The sequence below is a fragment of the Platalea leucorodia genome, assembly GCF_965183815.1.
Source record: "Platalea leucorodia genome assembly, chromosome: 13".
Taxonomy (NCBI): domain Eukaryota; kingdom Metazoa; phylum Chordata; class Aves; order Pelecaniformes; family Threskiornithidae; genus Platalea; species Platalea leucorodia.
Window position 1 is genome coordinate 4,664,186 of NC_138835.1, and position 22,180 is coordinate 4,686,365.

A 22,180-nucleotide genomic window follows, 5' to 3' on the forward strand; every position below is an offset into this window, starting at 1 on the left:
ACAATTGCTCACCACCCACCGACGATGCCCAGCCCGTTCCTGAACAGTGATCGCCTTCCCCTCCGGCCAGCTCTCCTCAGTTTATATACTGAGCATGGTGTCATATGGTGTGGAATAGCCCTTGGGCCAGTCTGGGTCAGCTGTCCTGGCTGTGCCCCCTCCCAGCTTCTTGTGCACTGGGCAGAGCATGGGAAGCTGAAAAGTCCTTGACTGGTGTGAGCACTACTTAGCAACAACTAAAACATCAGTGTGTTATCAACATTATTCTCATACTAAATCCAAAACACAGCACTATACCAGCTACTAGGAAGAAAATTAACTCTACCCCAGCTGAAACCAGGACAGTATCCACCCCTTATTCCATACCATATACGTCATGCCCAGGCCTTACACTTTCAAATACATTCCAATTAATCACTACCACTTTTCCAGTCTTTTGATATATTTTTGTATATATATATATATACACACATATAGATATAGTTTTCCTAGTCTATAGGCTATCCCTCCACAAATGTTTGTTGAGTTCATTTAGTCCATGACTTTGGGCTTCATCTGTCATAACCGTCTTTCAGGGCAGGAGAGATGGTGTGTGGTGTTAGATTGTTGCATGCTGAAGTCAGTTCTGGTTCCATCACCGCTGTACTTTGCTCGGTTTCCTCAAAGTTCATTCTTCATTAATTTGGGTGATTCTTATTGTATACTGTTGATATGGCATATAGCAACCATAGTAGTGATGACATCCAGTATTATATAGCAACTAACATTATGCAATTCAGTTCATTGGCTATTTTCACCCAAAATCAAATCCCCTTGAGGTACACATCGGACTTCCCCATCCTCCCGCATCACCCACCAAGTACATCCAGGTCCTTGAGCAAAAGCGATTCCACAAATGGGCATACCTCTGCCTGAAGCAGGAGTAACCCAGACCGTCTTCCCTGTCATATTTTTTAGGTGGATTACAGGGACTTTATCCCCCTCTACAGTACGTAAAAGTCTTGACTGGGCAGGGCCAGCTCGATTGGCAGATCCCCTAGTGTTGACTAACCAAGTGGCCTTTGCTAAATGTGTATCCCAGTGTTTGAATGTCCCACCACCCATTGCTCTCAGTGTAGTCTTTAACAGTCCATTGCATCGTTCTACTTTCCCAGAGGCTGGTGCATGATAGGGGATGTGATGTACCCACTCAATGCCATGCTCTTTGGCCCAGGTGTCTATGAGGCTGTTTTGGAAATGAGTTCCGTTATCTGACTCAATTCTTTCTGGGGTGCCATGTCGCCATAGGACTTGCTTTTCAAGGCCCAGGATAGTGTTCTGGGCGGTGGCATGGGGCACGGGATATGTTTCCAGCCATCCAGTGGTTGCTTCCACCATTGTAAGCACATGGCGCTTGCCTTGGCGGGTTTGTGGGAGTGTGATATAATCAATCTGCCAGGCCTCCCCATATTTATATTTCAGCCATCGTCCTCCATACCAGAGGGGCTTGAACCGCTTGGCTTGCTTGATTGCAGCGCATGTTTTGCATTCATGGATAACCTGTGCAATAGCGTCCATGGTCAGGTCCACCCCTCGATCACGAGCCCATCTATATGTTGCATCTCTTCCTTGATGGCCTGAGGTGTCATGGGCCCACTGAGCTAGAAATAATTCACCCTTATGTTGCCAGTCCAGATCCACCTGAGCCACTTCAATCGTAGCAGCCTGATCCACCTGCTGATTGTTTTGATGTTCTTCAGTGGCCTGACTCTTGGGTACGTGAGCATGTACATGACGTACTTTTACAACCAGGTTCTCTATCCGGGCAGTGATATCTTGCCACAATGCGGCAGCCCAGATGGGGTTGCCTCTGCACTGCCAGTTGCTCTGCTTCCATTGCTGTAACCATCCCCACAGGGCATTTGCCCCATGAGTCAGTATAGAGATAGAGCATTGGCCACTTTTCTCGTTCGGCAATATCTAAAGCCAGCTGGATGGCTTTCACCTCTGCAAACTGACTTGATTCACCTTCTCCTTCAGCAGTTTCTGCAACTTGTCGTACAGGACTCCATACAGCAGCTTTCCACCTCCGATGTTTCCCCACAAGACGACAGGACCCATCAGTGAACAGGGTATATTGCTTCTCATTTTCTGATAGTTTATTATATGGTGGGGCCTCCTCAGCACGCGTCACCTCCTCCTCTGGTGATATTCTGAAATCTTTGCTTTCTGGCCAGTCCATGATCACTTCCAAGATTCCTGGGCGATTGGGGTTTCCTATTCGAGCCTGCCGTGTGATCAGCGTGACCAACTTACTCCATGTAGCATCATTTGCATGATGTGTAGAGGGCACCCTCCCTTTGAACATCCAGCCCAGCACTGGCAGTCGGGGTGCCAAGAGGAGCTGTGCTTCAGTACCAACCACTTCCGAAGCAGCTCGAACCCCTTCATAGGCTGCTAATATCTCTTTTTCAGTTGGAGTATAGCTTGCCTCGGATCCTCTGTATCCCCGACTCCAAAACCTTAGGGGTCAACCTTGAATCTCCCCTGGTGCTTTCTGCCAGAGGCTCCAGGTAGGACCATTCTCCCCAGCTGCAGTGTAGAGTACATTTTTAATATCTTGTCCTGCCTGGACTGGCCTAGGGCTACTGCATGGACTATCTCCTGTTTAATTTGTTCAAAGGCTTGTCGTTGCTCAGGGCCCCATTTGAAATCGTTCTTCTTCCGGGTCACTTGATAGAGAGGACTTACGATGAGACTGTAATTTGGAATATGCATTCTCCAAAAACCCACAACGCCCAAGAAAGCCTGTGTTTCCTTTTTGCTGGTTGGTGGGGACATGGCTGTTATTTTGTTGATCACATCCATTGGGATCTGATGACGCCCATCTTGCCATTTTATTCCTTAAAACTGGATCTCCTGTGCAGGTCCCTTGACCTTACTTTGTTTTATGGCAAAGCCAGCCTCCAGAAGGATTTGGACTATTTACTTCCCTTTCTCAAAAACTTCTTCTGCTGTGTTGCCCCACACGATAATGTCATCGATGTATTGCAGATGTTCCAGAGCCCCACCCTGTTCCAATGTAGTCTGGATCAGTCCATGGCAAATGGTGGGGCTGTGTTTCCACCCCTGGGGCAGTCGATTCCAGGTGTACTGGACCCCCCTCCAGGTGAAAGCAAACTGTGGCCTGCACTCTGCTGCCAAAGGGATTGAGAAAAACGCATTAGCGATGTCAATTGTGGCATACCACTTGGCTGCCTTTGACTCCAGTTCGTATTGAAGTTCTAGCATGGTCCGGCACGGCAGTGCTCAGTGGCAGCGTGACTTCATTCAGGCCCTGATAGTCTACTGTTAGTCTCCACTCTCCATTAGACTTTCGCACTGGCCATATGGGACTGTTAAAAGGTGAGCAAGTCTTGCTGATCACTCCTTGGCTCTCCAGTTGACGAATCAGCTTATGGATGGGAATCAGGGAGTCTCTATTGGTGCGATATTGCTGCTGGTGCGCTGTTGTGGTAGCGATTGGCACTTGTTGTTCTTTGACCCTCAGCAACCCCACAACAGAAGGGTCCTTCGAGAGATCAGGCAGGGTAGACAGCTGTTTAATTTCCTCCGTCTCCAAGGCAGCTATACCAAAAGCCCACCGGTACCCTTTTGGGTCTTTGAAATACCCTCTCCTGAGGTAGTCTATGCCAAGGATGCACGGTGCCTCTGGGCCAGTCACAATGGGGTGCTTCTGCCACTCCTTCCCGGTTAAGCTCACTTCAGCCTCCAATACAGTCAGCTGTTGGGATCCCCCTGTCACTCCAGAAATACAGATGGGTTCTGCCCCTTCATAGCTTGATGGCATTCGGGTACATTGTGCACCGGTGTCTACTAAAGCCTTATACTCCTGTGGGTCTGATGTGCCAGGCCATTGAATCCACACAGTCCAGTACACCCGGTTGTCCCTTTCCTCCACCTGGCTGGAGGCAGGGCCCCTCTAGTCCTGGTCATAGCATTCGTTACTCACTTCTTGTAAATGCGAATCAAAAATCCCTTTATTGAGATCGGAAGCAAAATCAGCCCTTCTACCCTGTCTGGGGAACTGCTCACTGGAAACTGGAGCAGCAATTTTCCTGGAAGAACCACCGTTTGTAATTGTTTTTCCTTGCAACTCACGTACTCGTGCCTCTAGGGTCGAGGTAGATTTTCCATCCCACTTCCTCATGTCCTCTCCGTGGTCATGCAGAATAAACCACAGGGTGGCCCGTGGTGTGTATTCACTATATCTTCTCTCTTGAAGAGAGGGATGCTTACTCCTGATGGCTGAGATACTGGTCTGTACAGGTGAGGAGTAGGGCATGTCCTCTTTGAATCGCTGGAACTCCCGGGATAATTTCTCAGCTATCGCATCAGGCAGTTTCTCCACAGCCGAGACGCAGGCCCGTAGGGAGGAAGAGAGACTTTCTTCGTATTGTCGGAGTTGGCCAGCCAATTCTTCCACTGTTGGTGCCTCTTCATCTTTCCAGGTCATTACTGCCAAAGAGTTTGCGTACGATGATGGTGCGCTCCGTACAAACTTCCGCCACATGGGTCGTGTGCACTGGACTCATCTGGATCTTTGGATAACTGCTCATTGTTTAAGTCATTATGCATCACCTCTAGCATGGCTGATTCTCTCAGGTATTGGATACCTCTCTCCATGGTGGTCCACTTGCCTGGCTGACATAAAAAATCTTCCTTGAAGGGATACCTTTCCTTCACAGCTGCCAGAAGTCGCCTCCAGAGGCTGAGGACTTTTGCCCCTTTTCCAATCGCTTTGTCAATGCCCCCTTCCCTAGAAATGGATCCCAGCTGCTTGGCTTCCCTACCCTCTAATTCCAGGCTACTGGCCCCATTATCCCAGCATTGGAGCAGCCAAGTGGTGATGTGCTTGCCTGGGTGACGACTAAAATCTTTTCGCATATCTCACAGCTCACTCAGGAACAGAGATCGGGTTGTTACCATCTCATTTATGGGTTCTGCCTCTTCCTCCTCCTGTTCTTGTGATGGCCCTGGTTCATCATCAGCCCTTACTAAATGAGTTGATTTTCTCGTGTATTTTTTCTTCTGTATAGGGGCGACTGATACTGGTACAGATTGGTTCTCTGGTGTAGCCACAGCACCTGTTACCGGGACTGGCATAGCCACGAAGCCTGTCATGGGGTCTGGTATAGCCGCAGTGCCTGTTACCGGGACCGGTATAACTGCAGTGCCTGTTGCTGGGGCTGGCATAGCCACAGCGCCTGTCACCAGGACTGGCATAGCCACAGCGCCTGTTGCTGGGGCTGGCGTATCGGCAGTGCTCGTCGCTGGGGCTGGCATAACCACAGCGCCCGTTGTTTTGTTGTCAGATCCAGAGACCTTCTCTTCCCCTTGAGGGTTCTGAATAGTGTTTAGTACGTCTCGGTAGGCATGGGCCAGGCCCCAGCACATTGCAGTGATTTGTGTCTCCCTAGAATTGTCAGGATGACAGCATACTTTCTCTAAATGTTCTACTAATTTTTCAGGATTCTGCACTTGTTCAGGGGTGAAATTCCAAAACACTGGAGGGGCCCACCGTCCTAGGCATTTGCCCATACTCTCCCACACACCCTGCCACTCATAACTATCCAGCCTTGGGGCACATCTCTGGATGATATTCTTAAAATGCTTATTAACCTTAGACAAAACCGAAACAATATTCCCAAGAACTATCAATAGATATATCTTAACTACCCAAGGATGTTCAAGATACAAAAAAGTTGTTGTAATGAAGGAGGAAACATCATCGAAGAAGGCAGCGAAGGTGCCATTCTGTATTTCCTCCATAAAAAACCTCTCAGAGGAAGAGGCATAATTGCTATTTGTCTCCATGAGGTGGTACCCGCAGTACAGTAATGGCTTCAGTACAGAACCCAAATACCAGATAGCGCTCAAGGTCAGTGTTTTAATAACAAATCTCCCAGGCAAAACACCACTAATCACGGCAGAGCACAGCAAACTGCAACACCCAGCACCAAACTTTAACACGTACTGCAAAAACAAGAGCATGGTGCAGATCAGGTAGACTAATACCAAGAACAGATGAATCAATATTATGACCAGCAACTGTTAACAGATACAAATTCCTTAATACACTCTGATTAATCTGTTATTATCTCAAAGCCTTCGAGCCCCACGTTGAGCGCCAAAAAGGACTGTCGTAGTTTAACCCCAGCCAGCAACTATGCACCACACAGCCGCTCGCTCACTCCCCCCCCCGCCCCCCCCGCCCCGGTGGGGTAGGGGAGAAAATTGGTAGGGTGAAAGTCAGAAAAACTCATGGGTTGAGATAAGAACAGTTTAATAATTGAAGTAAAATGAAATAGAATAGTAATAATAATAATAATAATAATAAAATACAATAATAATATAAAGCAAGTGATACACGACACAATTGCTCACCACCCACCGACGATGCCCAGCCCGTTCCTGAACAGTGATCGCCTTCCCCTCCGGCCAGCTCTCCTCAGTTTATATACTGAGCATGGTGTCATATGGTGTGGAATAGCCCTTGGGCCAGTCTGGGTCAGCTGTCCTGGCTGTGCCCCCTCCCAGCTTCTTGTGCACTGGGCAGAGCATGGGAAGCTGAAAAGTCCTTGACTGGTGTGAGCACTACTTAGCAACAACTAAAACATCAGTGTGTAACCAAAATTATTCTCATACTAAATCCAAAACACAGCACTATACCAGCTACTAGGAAGAAAATTAACTCTATCCCAGCTGAAACCAGGACAAGGAGTTGTATTTTAAATGTTGTATTATAGGAGTTATGGGTGAGCATCTCAAGTGTGGTGAAGTGTCTTAATATAAAAGTGTTCAGGTGTAGCCAGGAGAGAAAAAGAAATCCTATAGCACTGTTAACGCGCTTAAGGTTACTGATGTAGAAGCTCAGAAACTGTAAGTGACAGAGGCACCACCTGGCAACCCAGCTGCTCCTGGGTTCTGTTTCCTTTCCTGTTCATTTAGCCAATTGCTTTAACTAAAGGAAGAACCTAGTCTGCACAGCAAGAAGAAAATGCATTAATGAGTGTATGTCGTGATTCCTGTTGACTTTTAGCCAGACAGCTAGGACAACTTTGTTTCTTATAGCCTACTTTTTCTTGATTATTTTAATAAATGATGGGATGGTTTCTTAATCCTACAATGTACTAATATGTCTGAGGACTGCTCATCTTTCTGCTTTGAATATTACTGAATTCCTTGATATATTGCGTAATATCAGTGAATAGCTAAAATGCTTAGAGTAAAACATTTCTTTGCCTTGCTCAGGCTCATTCTGTAGGCAAAACTTACTTGTAGAGAGCACCAAGATGTAACGTGAAAGGAAGCGGCTATCAACTGCCAGCAGGCTTTCGGCAGCCGTACGCTTAATGTGCAGGGTTTCCCCTTCCTAGGAAAGGCAGTCCAGTTCCTGCTAGGAAATTGTTCTCAATTAACTTGTCCTCGTCACACACTTTGCAGCTGCATCGGTGTTCTTTTGTAGAGCTGCTGTTAACGTGTTAAAGGAGGTAATCAGAAAACTGGGATCCAGGTGTTTTCAGTTTGTGATTAACCCTTGTGTTTCCTAATAGGAAAGGTGAAAAGGATTGTCGCTGTTGCGTGTGTGTGATACTGACACATTTAAAGCAGGGCAAAAGCATAGTCTGGGCTGATGGACCTCATTACTGCTTTTCCCCTATAATGCTTTCAGCCTTTTGCAGAGGGGATGGCTGTTATCTCTGCTGTGCAGGTGGAGAAACCAGGACATTGCATTTGTACTTTGACCCTAGGGAAGCACAGCGCTTTCGCCAGGAGAGGCAGGGAAGTATTTTGTATTTATGCTGCTTGTTTCCGTTGGGGAAGTCAGGAAAGAGATCGCTGTGTGCTGGCTGCTCAAAGGCTCAGGATTTCACTCACACCAAGTATCTGCTTTTCTGCCTTTAGAACAGGGTGAACGTGCAAAGAGAGCACTTGCAGAAGGCGGGCCAGAGAGTGGCTGAGGTGGCTTTGCTTTCAGCACTGTTGATTATAAACTTTCAGCACTGTTGATTATAAACCGTCATCCCCTGGGGCTGGAGCACTTCTGTTGTACAGCAGGCGGTGGGACTGTTCCCTCCCAGGAATAATGGAAATCCATAGCTCTGCCCAGTACTGCTTTATATGAAATCAATCTTTAGTATTGTCAAATCTCTACCTTTCCAGATGTATAAATGGCTTTTCTGTGTGCCTTTCCTGGTCTTCTCTCCAGCAGATGCTCTTTCTGGGACTGTTTTAAGACACGTAACTGCAAGAACATTCAGTGTGATGTTAAATAGGCAGGAAATAAGAGGGGGTCCATTAGCTGCTGGTGGCAAATCACTCCCCAGTTGCTTAACTGATGAGCTGTAAGCAAGTTTGCTTGTTAGTTAATGGGTGTTAGTAATGGGCTCTCAGGAGGCGCTTCGTGGGGCTTCCCTGGTGGGAGCGGTAAGAGATGTAGCTGGAGCGCAGCTGGCCTCGCACACTGGTCCTGGTGCAGTAGGTGCAAAGCAACGCATCCTGTGGGGGGCATTTGGGTCAGCCCACCAGGAACCATCTTGGGCTGCGGTGGGGGACAATATGCTCACTAAAATGTATGATCTACTTTTTGGTACTTGAAGCATTTGAGGGAAAGTGTGACTTCTCCAGAAAAAGTCATTGGACCTTTGTCTTTGCTTTGCCTGCAGGGAAGTGCCGCCCATCTCCCCAGGAGCGAGTGCTGTACCCTGGCTGCCTGTCCCTAACGCACCTCCTGTGGGCCAAAGGCTTTGCTGCCAGATGCGCTACCGCTGTTCTTGCACTCATAGGTCTGCCCTTATTGCTTGTGGCTAAATGGCCTACTTGGTGTCAGCGAGGGCAATAGCTCCAGTGCTGAGAGAAGGAGGAGCTATTTGTCTTCTCCAGCTGCTTCAATCTGAGCATTTCACAACCAGCCTGCATGAAGCACTGCGCATCGACTAGCAAAGCTGTGTCTGGGGAAGTCTGCTGCTGTGCACGGCCACTGTCCACACCGGTAGGGTCAGACGTGGCTTCAGCACCAGCTGTGGTGGCAGAAAAGGGGCTTACAGCTCTGGGGAGAGACAGTTTGGAAGCCGGTTCCTGCAGTTGTGCCAGAGCCTGGCTCTGCCCATGCTCGGCAGCAAGCGGAGGTCAGCAGTCAAGTGCCTGTGTGGGCAAGGCTGTACCTGCTCTGAGCGCCCTTGGGGTGGCTGTTTGTTAGCATGATTGCTTCAGGGATGGATGGAGATGTGACTGCTCCCCACAGGCATGGAGAACCGGTGTCCTCAGCTCAGGAAGGTGAATATGGAAGCGGTGGGAGGCAGGCAGCCTTTTTCAAAGTGCCTGAAGTGCCGTCTCAGCCATATTTGTCGGTGCTGTGATGGGAGGGAGCAGGAATGCTTTCCCAGCTCTTCAGGAGCTGCTGCACCCTGCACACACACAGGGCATGACATTTCATTTAGGAGTGAGAGCTCATGGCTGTCAATCAGCGGCCACACTTGCCCTGGGGACTTCCTTTTCCCTCTCTGAAATGCTGGCTGCCACCCCACCTCTGTCACTCTCCCCCTCCCATGGCATCTTACCTATGCCTGTAGAGCTCCTGCATCCCTCCTTGGACCTAGTCCTGATCTGCGGGACAGCTGACCTTATTTCACTGCCAAATAAACTCTGCTTCCCGCTCTCGCAGCAACATATTACAGCTCCCTGGCTCTGTCTTTCCCCCCATGTTGTCTGATGCGAGTTACTGTCTGGTTGCTTCTGCCCCAGGTTTTCCCAACCCTAAATTGACCCTCGGGCTCTGGACTCCTGCATGTGTCTCACTGCTGGGCTTCCTTGCAGGACGGATGGGTGCCATCAGGCTGGGCCCCTCAGGAGCAGCCGATGCGGGCGCCACGGGGCGTGCGCTGGGCTGTGCTTCCGCTAGAGCTGGGAGCCCCTTCCTCCCTTGCTGTCGGGGGAGGCTGGGGCCACAATCATGTGTTTTGGCACTGAAGAACTGCTGTCCTCTGGCCAGCCTGGCCCTGGAGGTCACAGCCTGGGCTAAGTTGCTTCTGCTGCTTCTTTCTTCCTCCTCTTCTCTACCTTGGACCTACCCTGCCTGCATCCCCTGGTAAACCCTGCCACAGAAACCCATTGGATGCTCCTGTGATGCTGCAGCTCCTCCATCCCCAGGCACAACCCCTGTGGCACATCACCTCCTGGGGTCCTGAGGCCACCTCCGGCATCCTTCGCATCGCTGGTGCCAGGTGAGTGTTTAACAGCAAAAAGCGGAACAGGCTGGAGAGCCCCTCGGCTGTGCCGGGGGTGCAGCGCTGCCTGGCCACAGGGTCTCCCCCCCGCCAGCCTGTTCCTCCACGGCTCCCCTGGGATGCTGGCGTCCCGGGAAGCACCGTGGGCTTCTCCGCACCTCTGCGGGTACCCCCAGCGTGTGACAGCCTGTTGGGGTACCATGGCACTGTGGCTTCAGCCCCGGAGATGCCATCACCAGTTGCAACTCTAATCCCTTTGCAGACATATATTTAAATCTCAACCCTTTCATTAAAACCGATCAGCTTGTTGAAGCCTCTGAATGCAGCGTATTTATGAAATTACCCTGGCTGTAAGAATGAATTTCCTCTCACTCAAGAGGTGTAATACCACTAATCGATATAATAGGTTAAACCCTTTTATTACGGCTCTGCTGAGAGGATCTGGAGTTTGACATTTGTATGCTGTGCTCAATGCTCCCTTTCTCCCCTGCAAGTTATTTTTATCATTATTTTGGTTCTTATGACAAAATTGCACTCTGCTCATCTGGAAAGCTCTTCCCCCTCTAAATCCTGCTCGTGTTCGGCTTATGCTCAGCCCTGTGGCAAATAAAAGAGCTCTCTTGACTTAATTTTCAAACATCAAGGTCCATTAAATCAAAGTGATGCTTTCCAGATCTTGCAGCTCTCAGCAGCCCATCCCTCCCAACCCTGGCTCCAGGTGTTTCAGCTCTGCTGGACATCTCCTGAGCTAGTCAGCTGGCAGGATTTTGAGGCCACATTTTAGGGCATTATCAGAGGTTTCCCCTTGTCTTGCCTGTGCTGTAGGAACCCGGTGACATCCTCCTACGTGTCATCTCGGAGCTGTGGCCGAGAGTATCCCTGGTTGGCTGTCCCATGGGTGCGAAGGAGGGATGGTTGGCCAGATCCAGCCGGGCGGGGGTCAGCTTGTGCTTCCCTTCTGGCCAGCTCATGTCACCCTTCTGCTGTTCTTGGGTTTCTCCTGCCCTTTGCTATTTGCTTAGCTATTTGCCTCCACTCGTGCTCCTGTCCTCGTTACCTGCTGTGCTAACGAGGGGAAGCTCCCCATCCTCCTCTGTGACCAGCTCTGTGAGGAGATTTTGCAGAAGGATCTGGAGAGTAGTCAGCAGGGAGGAGGGACATGACACGCAAGGCCAAATGGCTCAGACAGATCTTCCCCATCCACGGTGAGTTCTCTAAAAGCAGCCGCCTTCGCAGCTCTCGTCCCCAGCTGGGGGCACACGGTCCCAGGGACTCACCTACGGGCATGAGGGAGAAGGTGGCTTTGGGGTTAGGTGGAACTGAGACTTCTAGGGTTTTTTGGGGCCTGCGGTAGGCAGCACCCCAGCTTGAGTATCCCAAATGTCCCAGGCACCGGTGGGGTTCAGACTGGGCTATCAAGCACAGAGGTACAACCAAAAAGCTTGTCCTGCTGCTCTGGATTGTCCTATCCTCTGCTGTGCTTGCACATGCATGTGCACATGCACGTGTGTGCACACGCATCCCCCTGCTCTGTATCAGCTCAGCCTGCTGCAGAGACCACGCAAACACAATTTGCAAGCTGTACTGAGGCGTGCAGGAGGATGAGACCAGCTAACGCTGTCTGTGCAATATCCTGCTTGAACGCTTGGAGGCAAAACTGCATTTCTGGACAGATGTGCACCATGCAGCTGCTGCCTCCCTCTCCCTTCTTGGGTGGGGGCCACTGGCACAGCTGGCGGGCATGGCAGGGGCTCCTGCCCACCCTTCCTGCCTCTTCCCTTGAGATTCGGGGGAGGCACTAACCCCAGGTGCTGGGTGCTGCCCATGGGCTCCGTCTCTCTGTGAGAGGTTGTGATGTGGGCCCGAAGCTGCTTGCCCTGAGCAGCAGGGCCCAGCTGCATGGTGCTCTGCCGGGGAGGTGATGGGGTGCTGGTGATGCTGCCGAGGGCACCCTGCCAAGGGCACCCTGGGCCCAAAAGCAGCGGTGGCCAGTCGGCCAGGCATCCCCCTGCTCTGGAAAGCATCTCCCAATGAGGTTTGCAGCCATAAAATAATTTCTGTGTCTCTCTCCTGAACCGCGTTAAACTTCTGTAAATTAGAAACCAATATTTTAATGCTGCAACAGGGCCACTGGCTGCCAACTGTTAATGAAAACCATTTTTTCCCCCCTTTAATTTTCAGCTCCCTGTTTCCCCAAGGGTGAAACCCAGTCCCTGAAAGGCTCCAGTCTCCTTTTCCAGTCGCTCAGCTGCTTTCCTGGGCGCACAGCAGCCAAGCCTCGGAGGAAGGTCTTCCTCACCCAGTCCCTCCAGCTGAGGCCAGTGGTGCCACTGAAATTTGGCCCTGGGGATGCTGTGGGTGCCCAGATGAGCAGCCAGAGGCAGCGGAGTTGCTTCCCAAGGTATTTTAGGGAGATGCAGTGAGGGAAAGGCTTCTCCAGGAGGGATTACCAGCAGAGGGCAATGCCGTGATGGATTTTCATCTCTGTGCAGTTCAGTAGATGTTAAACCAGAGCTGGTCCAGCGTGGGAGGGGGAAGGAGACAGATGCTGGGACCGCAGTCCCCCTGGCCTTTTTGAACTGCCTCAGCCCTGGCGACGTTTCCCCTCAGCAGGCAGGAGCAGGCAGGAGGGCACCTTCTTGCTAGGGCAGGTGGCTCGCGACTGCCTAGCACCTCCCTGTCCCACCGGTGAGGGATGGAGGTGATGGCTGGGAGCTGCCTCCCTGCCTGTGCGGTGCCGCTGTGGGCAGCTCTGGGGAGGCGGCTGCAGGATCAGGGTATCCCAAATCAGGGTGGGCCAAATCCTGGATGATGCTGAGTATTTTGACTGCTCTCAAAGATCAAGGTTTGGGCTTTGCTGCTGGCCTGTTCCCCTGAGGGCAAGGCAGAGCATTCGGGAGGCAAGAGGAGGAGCGCTCACACCGCTCTTCAAACTCTCAGCAGAACAGGGAGGAACGTTGTCTTTGGCTTTGTGAGGCCGCCAGCATCCTAATTGGGTTCATGCATCTGCATCATCAGTAGAGACAAGAGCATCCTTCCAACAGGCAGTAACAAATGCTGCCATTCCCCTTGGCATGCCGATGTCGTCTGGGGAGGCGAGGAGTGCTCGTGCTCACTCAGGCGGGATGCATGTGGGGCTGGTGGGAGCTTGGTCTCCTGTGAACGTGGTAGGGGAGGGGAAAATCTGATTACATGTGGCAAAATGCAGTGGGGTTACACCAAATACATGTAGCATGGAGCACAGAAAAGCACGCGCTTTTGCACAGAAGACCCTAGAAAGCAGCAGCTTTTTTAAAAAAAAAAAAAAGAGAAAAAAACAGAGAAATCTCAGGGTGCTGAGATGGTTGCATGGCACATTCTTGTGGCTCAGCTGATGGGCAGTAATGTGGCAGCTTGGCCACGCAGGGATGCATCGGATCCTGCGAAAAAGTTAAATGCTCTTTTTCAAGTAACTCTGCACCCACAGCTCGCTGACTGTCCCTTGCTCTGCCGGGATTGCAGTGTCCTCTGCAGTGCCAGCGACCCCCAGCTCTCCCACCAAGGTGTGCTGGAAAAGCAACTTGCATTTTACTGCTCTGGCCACCTCCAGAGGTGACAGAGGTCACATCCAGTGACAGCAGCATCAGGTTCAGGGAGCACAAATGCCTTCCTCTGCTGGACCGGGAACTTTTTGTCAGCACAACCACTGGCATCCTTGTGTGGGGCTGGCCACAGCTCCTGGGTGCTGGGCTCCGTTCTCCTGCCCTGCAGCACGTGGGTACCCAGCCAGAGGAGCAGCACCTTCTCAGGGGCCACTGATGCTTTGGCGTCCTTGCTTTGCCTTGCTCTCTTATTTCATGAAGCAGCAGCACGTGATGGTCTCTTTAGTCTCTATTAACAGAACAAGAGCAGGGGAAAATTTGTAGCCAGCTGAAGTGCTGAGCGGAGGAGGTGATCCGTGCCTGCAGCTAGAGAGCGATGCTGCTCCGGACACCGCAGAGGCACTCGTCATCCCATGGCCATTCCCTGCAGAAACAGGAATCAGCTCAGCGGATCAGCTCTCTACACTTACATCTTTTATTTCACCCTCCAGGAAAGCTGCTGGTCCTAAGGCTGCCATAAGCGCAGCCCTGTCCCCAAGCCCTGGAGACCCTGGCTGGGCTCCCACTCTGCATTTTCCAAGACCGCGCTTGTTTGGCTTCCAGGGAAGAAGTTTGCCTCGTTCTTCCAAAAAAGATCAGAATAAGGAAGCCAGTTTCATCATAAATAAAATATACCCATCTTCATTATTAAGTGTACACCTGCTCCGGCATCAGTTATAGAGAAAGAATGTTACTGGCCCTGACGTTCGGGGCTGGAGTCAGAAGATTGTTTGCTGGTAAGAAAATATCTGGGGTAAACCGTCCTCAGCCCTGTTCCTTGGCTGTTTGGGAGCAAAGCCCAGGGCAGGTCCCCACCACTGTGCTCAGCCCCTGCAATGCTGACTGGACAAGCAAGATCAGCTGCAGGTGGGAGATATCACCACTTATTAATGACTCCTGTTTTGAGTAGGGGTGTTGGAATGAACTTGGCTGATGGCCACAAGGCCACTGGTCTGAAGTCTCTGTGGTCTCGTCTGGGACCTCTCCTGGCCAGGTCTGGTGGCTTTTGGGGAATTTGGCCAAGGGTGTCCATATTCCTCCTCTTGTCCTTCCCCCATTGGTCTCGTCACCTCCAAGGCGCAAGAGCTATTTGTGAAGCTCTGAGCAATGAAATCCCTCCCTTGCAGAGCCATCCTCAGGCCGCTGGGCTGAACCCCGGTCTGAGCAGCTCTTCTTCCCCTCCCCAGCCTGTCAGGGTACCGCCCTGCGGCGATGCTGGGGTCTCAGTTTGGCACAGCCTCTCCCCGCTCTTGTGCTCGCCCCTTTCAGGGAGGGTCGGGTCTCAGCTCTGCCCTACCAGCAATGACATGGAGATAAAATGTAAAATGCACTTATTTATTGCAGGAAAGACACAGTCCAAAGCCTTTCTCTCCCATGCTGGCAATGGCAGTACAATTTATGCTCCCCTGAAGGTAGGAGGCCTATAAAGAGACTGTGGTGCAAGCAGTCCCATGGTGCAAACTCTGGTCTGTGGAATAAATCCTGAGCAGGTTCATTACAAGCTGGGTGGATCTGGCTGCAATTTGGGGATGCGGGGAGCCTCTCCCATCCCTCCCTGCCCTTGTGAGTTGGAGGCTTTGTGAAGTGGGGCTGTGCTATCTGCCCAGCTTTCACCTCGGATGGGCTCAGGGCTGGGTTGCAGCTCTCACACTTCTAGCAAGAAAACCATCAGCTGATGTTTGATGGTACGGGGGGGGGATCAGTCTTGTCAGCACAAGTGGTTAAACTGGTTTATAGGTGGGGAAACTGAGGCACAGAGCGGCAGCACTGCCCTGTGGGACAGGCTCTCGGGAAGCAGGGACACCATCTTTTGGACAGGGCCATCTTGTGCCGTGTCGGCATCCTGACCAGCAGCGCGTCCCTCTTGTGTCCGTGGCGTTGCTGTTAGTTAATGCTCCTGGACCTTTCTCTCCTTCACCTCTGCTGGAAGATGAGAAAGTGGAAGTTTGCCATATGGTTTCTTGATGGCATGTTGCTGTAAGTGGAGCTATTACAGATGCAAATAAACAATTTTAAGTGGTGAATGTGAACCCCAATGGCAACGGGATGCTCTTCGTCTCTGTGACACTTTTACTTTGGCAGAGGCTTGTGCAGCCGCATGCCCCAGGTGATGGGTCTGGCACATCGGGACTGAGCTCTTGGTGATGTTGGGATGCTGGGCCTGGAGGCATCACTGGAACAGGAAAACTGCTTTGTGTGGGGAGGGATAAATCACCTTGTGCTGGCTTGGGTGGAGCATTGGAGGCAGTAAATGCTGTGCTGAGCATCCCCAAAAATGGGGGCCCAGCTCCTGGGAGGGGACCATCTCGGCTGTATGTCCCTGAGGACCCATTCCAGTGATGGAGCTGTTCCCTCTGGGCATCTTCAAGGTGTCCCAGCTCTGGGGCTCTTGTGCACAACAAGGGCGAAGGAGGGATTGCTGGGGTGATGGCTGTGGCTGTGCTGGGGCTTTCTGCAGCCACATGAGACACTTTTAACCATATTTTTTCTGTCTGTTGTCCCAAACAGGTCTTCTGCTGGATCTGAGAGTCCCACAAGTGGCAACAGCCCATGGCCATCCTTGTCATTGCCCAGGTCTGCTCCTCCCTGACTGCAGAGGTGCAGAACAGAAACATGGGTAGTGACTTTCACAGGGGCCTGCTGGCATTTTTGGGCACGGGGAGGAAACAGAAACCTCCCAACCCCAGGTCAGATGTGCACAGAGGCAGGATTTCATGCCCGTAACCCTGTGTGCAAGGACAGCAGGAGCATCCAGAATGTGTTTTTTCAGCCTCTGCATTAACAGCCTGCTGCCCGCAGGCGTGAGCTGGGGAGCAAGTGCTAAAGCTCTGCAATGGGACACGTTCCCAGCAGAAAATGCTGACACGTGTCCCGCAGATCGAGGTGGTGTTTGAGAGAGGATGTGTGGCATGGGGAGGGGGAGCAGAGCCATCTGTCACTGCTTTCTAATTAATGTTGGGTTTGATATGATAATTAAATCTGACTTTTGCATTAATTTTTTGCTAATTATTTACAAAAATGTTTTGGATAACTGTCATCATGTTATGCAAAAGTAATATCCAGCAGCCAGCTGGTCTGAGTGTGATGATGGGCTCATCAGCACACTAGCCATGGGGCTGAAGCTGCTGGGGAGCGGGTGGCCCCAGGTCCCCAGGGCCACCACATCAGCAGGGGCTTTTTGGGAAGCTCCACATCCCGCAGTGCTGGGATGGGGGTCGGGGCTGGCTCTGGGGGTTGCAACAGCTCTCCTTCACCCCAGCTGTCCTGGTGCCATGCGTTGGCATGTGAAGGGCTGGGGGAAGGAGGACCCATGGGTGCCCCCCATGGGGCATCCAAGCCTCCGGTGAGGGTGTGGGAGGAGTCTGGGGGGGTGCATCCTGGGGCTGCCCCAGGCAGTGCAGGGGCTGCAGGTGAGGCGGGGTGGGGCAGCAGCATGGCTGCTGCTCTGCTGGTGTCTAATGAATGACCCGATTTTGAGCATCCATTGATGAAAACAAAGGGCTGCTCCTATCGACATTTCACAGCTCTGACCACATCATTTGGAGCTCCGGAGGCTCATCCCCTTGTAAAGGCAAACCTGGGACTGTGTTTGGCATCGCCTCCAGGTGCTGCAGCCAGGTTGCCCATGCAGGCGGCTGCAAACATGTCCCTGCTCAGCAGGTTATGCCGTGGGGGCTCAGGCATGCTCTGCCCATAGCAGGTCCCGGACCTGGAGAGAAAAGCAACCCCGTGGCAGCAGCCTTGCAGGTCAGGAGAACAGTGCTGGAAATCAGGGGTTTTGTGCAATGCCAGCTACCCCAGAGGAGCTGTGCTCAGGGCACCTTGACCTTTGCAGCCCACCTTCACCTTGAGGTGAGGCAGCATTTGCCTCATCCTCGGAGCACCCTGGAGCAGCTGTGCCAGGCACTGCCCAAGTGTCGGCTGCAAAGGACCTTCCCAGCATTCCAAAGCACTGGCATTTGAACAAGCTGCAAGAACGAGAGCCGTGGGGAGGCTGGGGAGCCAGCGGGACCGAGGGGGTGTCCAAGGGATGCAGATGGATGCTGCAGTGCAGTAGAGAGGGACTATTGGGGACCGACAGCATGGTTGGGGTCTCTTGCAAACTTCTTGGCATTATGCCCAAGCTGCTCAGTGCAGTTTCAGCCCCGGGACTCCCTTCTGCCACCACCAGCAGCTGAGGGGCGTGGGGTCTCTGGGGGCTGTAAATGCCAGCCAGCGTCTGCACAGTGGCTCCATTTCCCCCTTTTTCATGGAAACTGGGTTTTGTGGGTCCCCTCCAGCTGTGTTCTGCTGTAACTGCTCACCGCGTCCCTAAACCCTGTCCTCTCAGGTGCTGGCACCAGCTGTGTCAGCGAAGCCCAGTCCCGCCACATCAGCCCAAGGACACTGTGTTGGGGATGTCTTTCCCCAGGAAGGATCTGAACTGTTCAGCCTCCTCCCACTGTGGAGGGAAGCACTGCAGGAGGCTGCCAGCTGCCTGGCAGCTCTGTGGAAGGACGTGCACCGCTTATTTTATTTTTATGGTCATCTACACTGAAATTTGTCAGATGGAGCAGCTCTGCATTGCACATAGGGCTGGGGTGGGCACCATGGTCTCCCAGCCCTGCTGAAGCATCCATGCCTTCCCAGCACTTCCCGTCCTCATGCGTTTCATTGTCTCCACCAGCCCTTGCATGGTATGAAGGGTCTGACTTTGTTCTCCGCAGTAAGGCTGTGGTAAGTGAGGATGGTGGCTGTGCTGGATCCGTGCAGGGCCAAGCCCTGCTGCCAGTGCCTTGGTGAGCCTCAGCTGCTGCCAGCTCTTGTCCCTTGCACAAGGGGAGCAGGAGCATCTCAAAACCATCTTAAAAGCTGTGTGGAGTGGCTGTAACAGATGTTTTAAGTAAGTTTTCCTCCACCCAGGGCAAATTTTGGATGAGAAATATTTAAATTTTAAATCTGTCTTTAAATGACATGCACACCCCCATGTGCACCAGGTTTGGTGAAGATATAGACACTCGCTCCCCACACCGGAGCCAGCACCAGGCACGCAGGCTGTGACCCGCAGTCCTGCTCCAGCCGCTGGCACTGAGCCCCTCTCCTCACTCACACCAGTCTCCCCCAGTAGCTGGTTTTTGGGACACACACTGTTCCTGCCCCAGTGGCTGGCAAGAGAGAACCTCACCTGCTCCAGTAGCTGGCACTGAGACCTCCACTCACTCCAGTAGGTGACACGTTTATACTCCTTTCTGTCTATTCCCCTCTCTGTTCCTCCCTGATTCCCATCAGCTACACATTCTTTTATCGGTTCACATGCTTCCACCACCCCCTTTCAAATATCCCAAATGTTGCTTTTGTTCCCCCTTCTTACGAGTGGCAAAGTCCAGGTTGGCCCTTTTGAACACTGTGCCTGAAAGCACTTGCTGCTTTCATGGCTCATCTGACTTTCCATGCTGCTTGAGAGGCAGATTACTGAGCTGGGTGGGACTGAGCTGCAGAGGTCTGTGCTGGTGGGCAGGCAGGGGATAGCAGGGAGCTGCCCGAGGGCAGATGGGGCCCTGTGCCCGACTGTCGGGGTGCAGGATGGGGTGCGCGAGCTGCAGACTGCAGCGCCCTTGGTCCTGGCTGTTGCTTTTCCTTTCGCTAGTATGAAGTACGCGCGCAGATTATCCCTCCCTGCTGAGCTTATTATAGGTTGCTGGTTTTCTGCACCAGTCAGCTCTCTGGCTGTACAATGTGTAATTCACAATCAATTTACCTAAAGTTAAAATACAAAGAAGGGGGAGAAAAAGAAAAAAAAAGAGCCCTTTCAGTTTAACAGCTGCTGATGCCTCAATAGCCACCACCGTGGGCTATCAATGGCACTTCACAATCCAAAATCTGACATTAATTAGCCTCACTCAGTTCAGTTTCACCTCAATCCTGAGCAAATATTGAGAAATCTCATGTAGTCTTGCCGGTACAGTACTGCAGAACTTTATTTTGTTTGCAGCGCACTCGGTACCATCTATATCCCCTGGACAGGAGCCAAGGGACACAAGTACAAAGTTAAATTGGAAGCGCAAAAGGATGGGAGCGCGAAGAGGCTGTATGTGCATGCAGTTTGCTGGGAGCATTTTTTGGGGACAAGGTCTGCTCCTTCCCATGTTTCTGCACAGGCTGGGGCTGTCAGGGTCTGGTGGCTGTGGGTGTGTCCCCTCGTGGGCATCCCTCTGCGCCCAGGGGCTCTGCTCCTTCTGCAAAATCCTCCAGGCACATCCAAAAGGAAAACTTCTCTCCGTACCATTTCCAGGGACACAGGTATGGCACTGACTGCAGAGAAAGGGTGAAGGCGCGGCACGTGGGGACAAGCCACAGCTTACAGACCCCAGGCCAGAAGGGACAACCCGGGCTGGGCGCTGAGTTCCACTGCTGGAGCCTGGCTGGCTGAGCGGTGCTGCAGCAAAATGTGACGGGAGAAAGCATTGTTCAGGCAGGCAAGCGGGGAGAGTTTTGCTTTGATATTCCTGCTGGGACAGTTTCTAGTGTTTGCTTTCAGAGAGCATGACAAATCTTCCTGCACCCACTGCTTTCATCACTCACCTGTGTTTTATTCTCCCCACCAAACCATCTCTCAGTGAGGCCAGGAGGTGCTAAATCAGCTCCTTCTCAGCACCACAGCTCACATTATTGCTTGGAAAGTCTGGGGCACTTTTGTTTTACCAATCCATCAAAAACCAATTCTGGGTCAGGGAGAGTGATGGGTGTGTCAGTATAAAGACCCAGTGAGCACTGCAGTTTCTCCTGAACACGTGCTGTTGGGATCCCCATCACTCCTGCGGTGGCCAGCAAGGAGATGGGGACTGTCCTTGCTGCAGCTCTGGGGCTTGGTGTGCAGAGCAATGTTGTGGGCACAAACTGGCTCGAGTCTGTTGCCTTGAACTTGACCCAAAGGTTTTGGCCGAGGCAGGGGGAAGGTCTTCTCTTTCTTCTACTTGTCCCCGTGGAGATGGCAATGGGTGCTCAGTGTTCATGCTGAGGTGATGTCCAGTTCAGCAAAGCTCATAGCAAACCAGCCTTCAGACTGTGCTGCTTCTCCCTGGGGCAGAAGGGGTGCCATACATGGCTGAGTCCTTTTTGGGGATCGTTCTGCACCCCTGATGGGCAGAGCCAGGCCAGTGCTTGGATCCTGGAGGTAAAATCCCAGCACTTGAATGGGAAAGACCTGCCCTAGCTCTGCTCGTAGGAAACCTGGAGTCTGCTGGGTTCTGTGGTGAAGCCGGGGTCCCTGGTGCACTGTGGCAAAGCTGGGGTCCCGTGGCAAAGCTGGTCCCCAGGGTGCCACAGCAAGGCTGCAAGAAAAAGGACTTCCTTTCCCAAGGTGGCTGCTGTGGTGTCACCCACTGCCTCACTGCCCAGTGCAGGTGAGTATTTGCAACCCCCCTATCCTATCCCTGGGCCAGCATGTCCCACCGCAGCTGATGGCAACCGCGCGGCGGGTGGAGCTGCCTTCACAGCTGCACAGCTCCACAGGGGCTGTAATGTGGCAGGACCTGTGTCCAAACCTCCCTGTTCCCGCTTTGGGACCTCAGCCGTGATTTTGTCCCCTGGGCTGTTAATTCTCTGATCACCTTGTTGTACCCTGCCCAGCGCAGGAGCTCCTCTGTCCCTGGTCTGGATGGGGCTGGGCTTTGTGGCTGGTCCTGGGCTAGCACACGGAGGGGGAACACTGTTGGTGCCATCACAGAAGTGAAGCAGTGTCAGGGCAGGATGAGCCCATTGCAGCAGGATGAACCCATTGCAGGAGGATGAGCCCGTTGCAGGATAAACCATGGGGGGAGAGAAGCAAGATTTGGGGTACTGCAGTGTCCCAGCCTGAACCCCACCAGACCCCAGCCAGTGCTTTTCATTTGTCAGCATCATGAGTGCTAAAATGGCCCATCTTCATCAAAAATGTGCTTTTTATACAGCCAGGCAACTGAATTTCTCACCTACATCATCCGTAGCATCTTCACCCTACCCAAATCCTGCTGCAACGCGGACCCAAGGGAATGGCGCCGGGGCAGTGAGATGGATGTGCAGAGCCAGGACTGATGGATGGACGAGTGCCTGGCAGGAGGATGGCAGTGGAAGAGAAAGGTGATTTCAATCGACTGGTTAATGACTTCATAAAGTCAGTGACTTGTTGGCAGTGCCTGGCAGTTCATTTTTAACAGCAGAACTCCAGTGCTCAGCCCCAAAGCCAGCTGCCTAGGAAATTTAAAACTCAATATGCAGCTCTGGAGCTGAAAATAAGCTCAGTTTGAATCAAATTGCGCTGTTCCCTGCACTTCG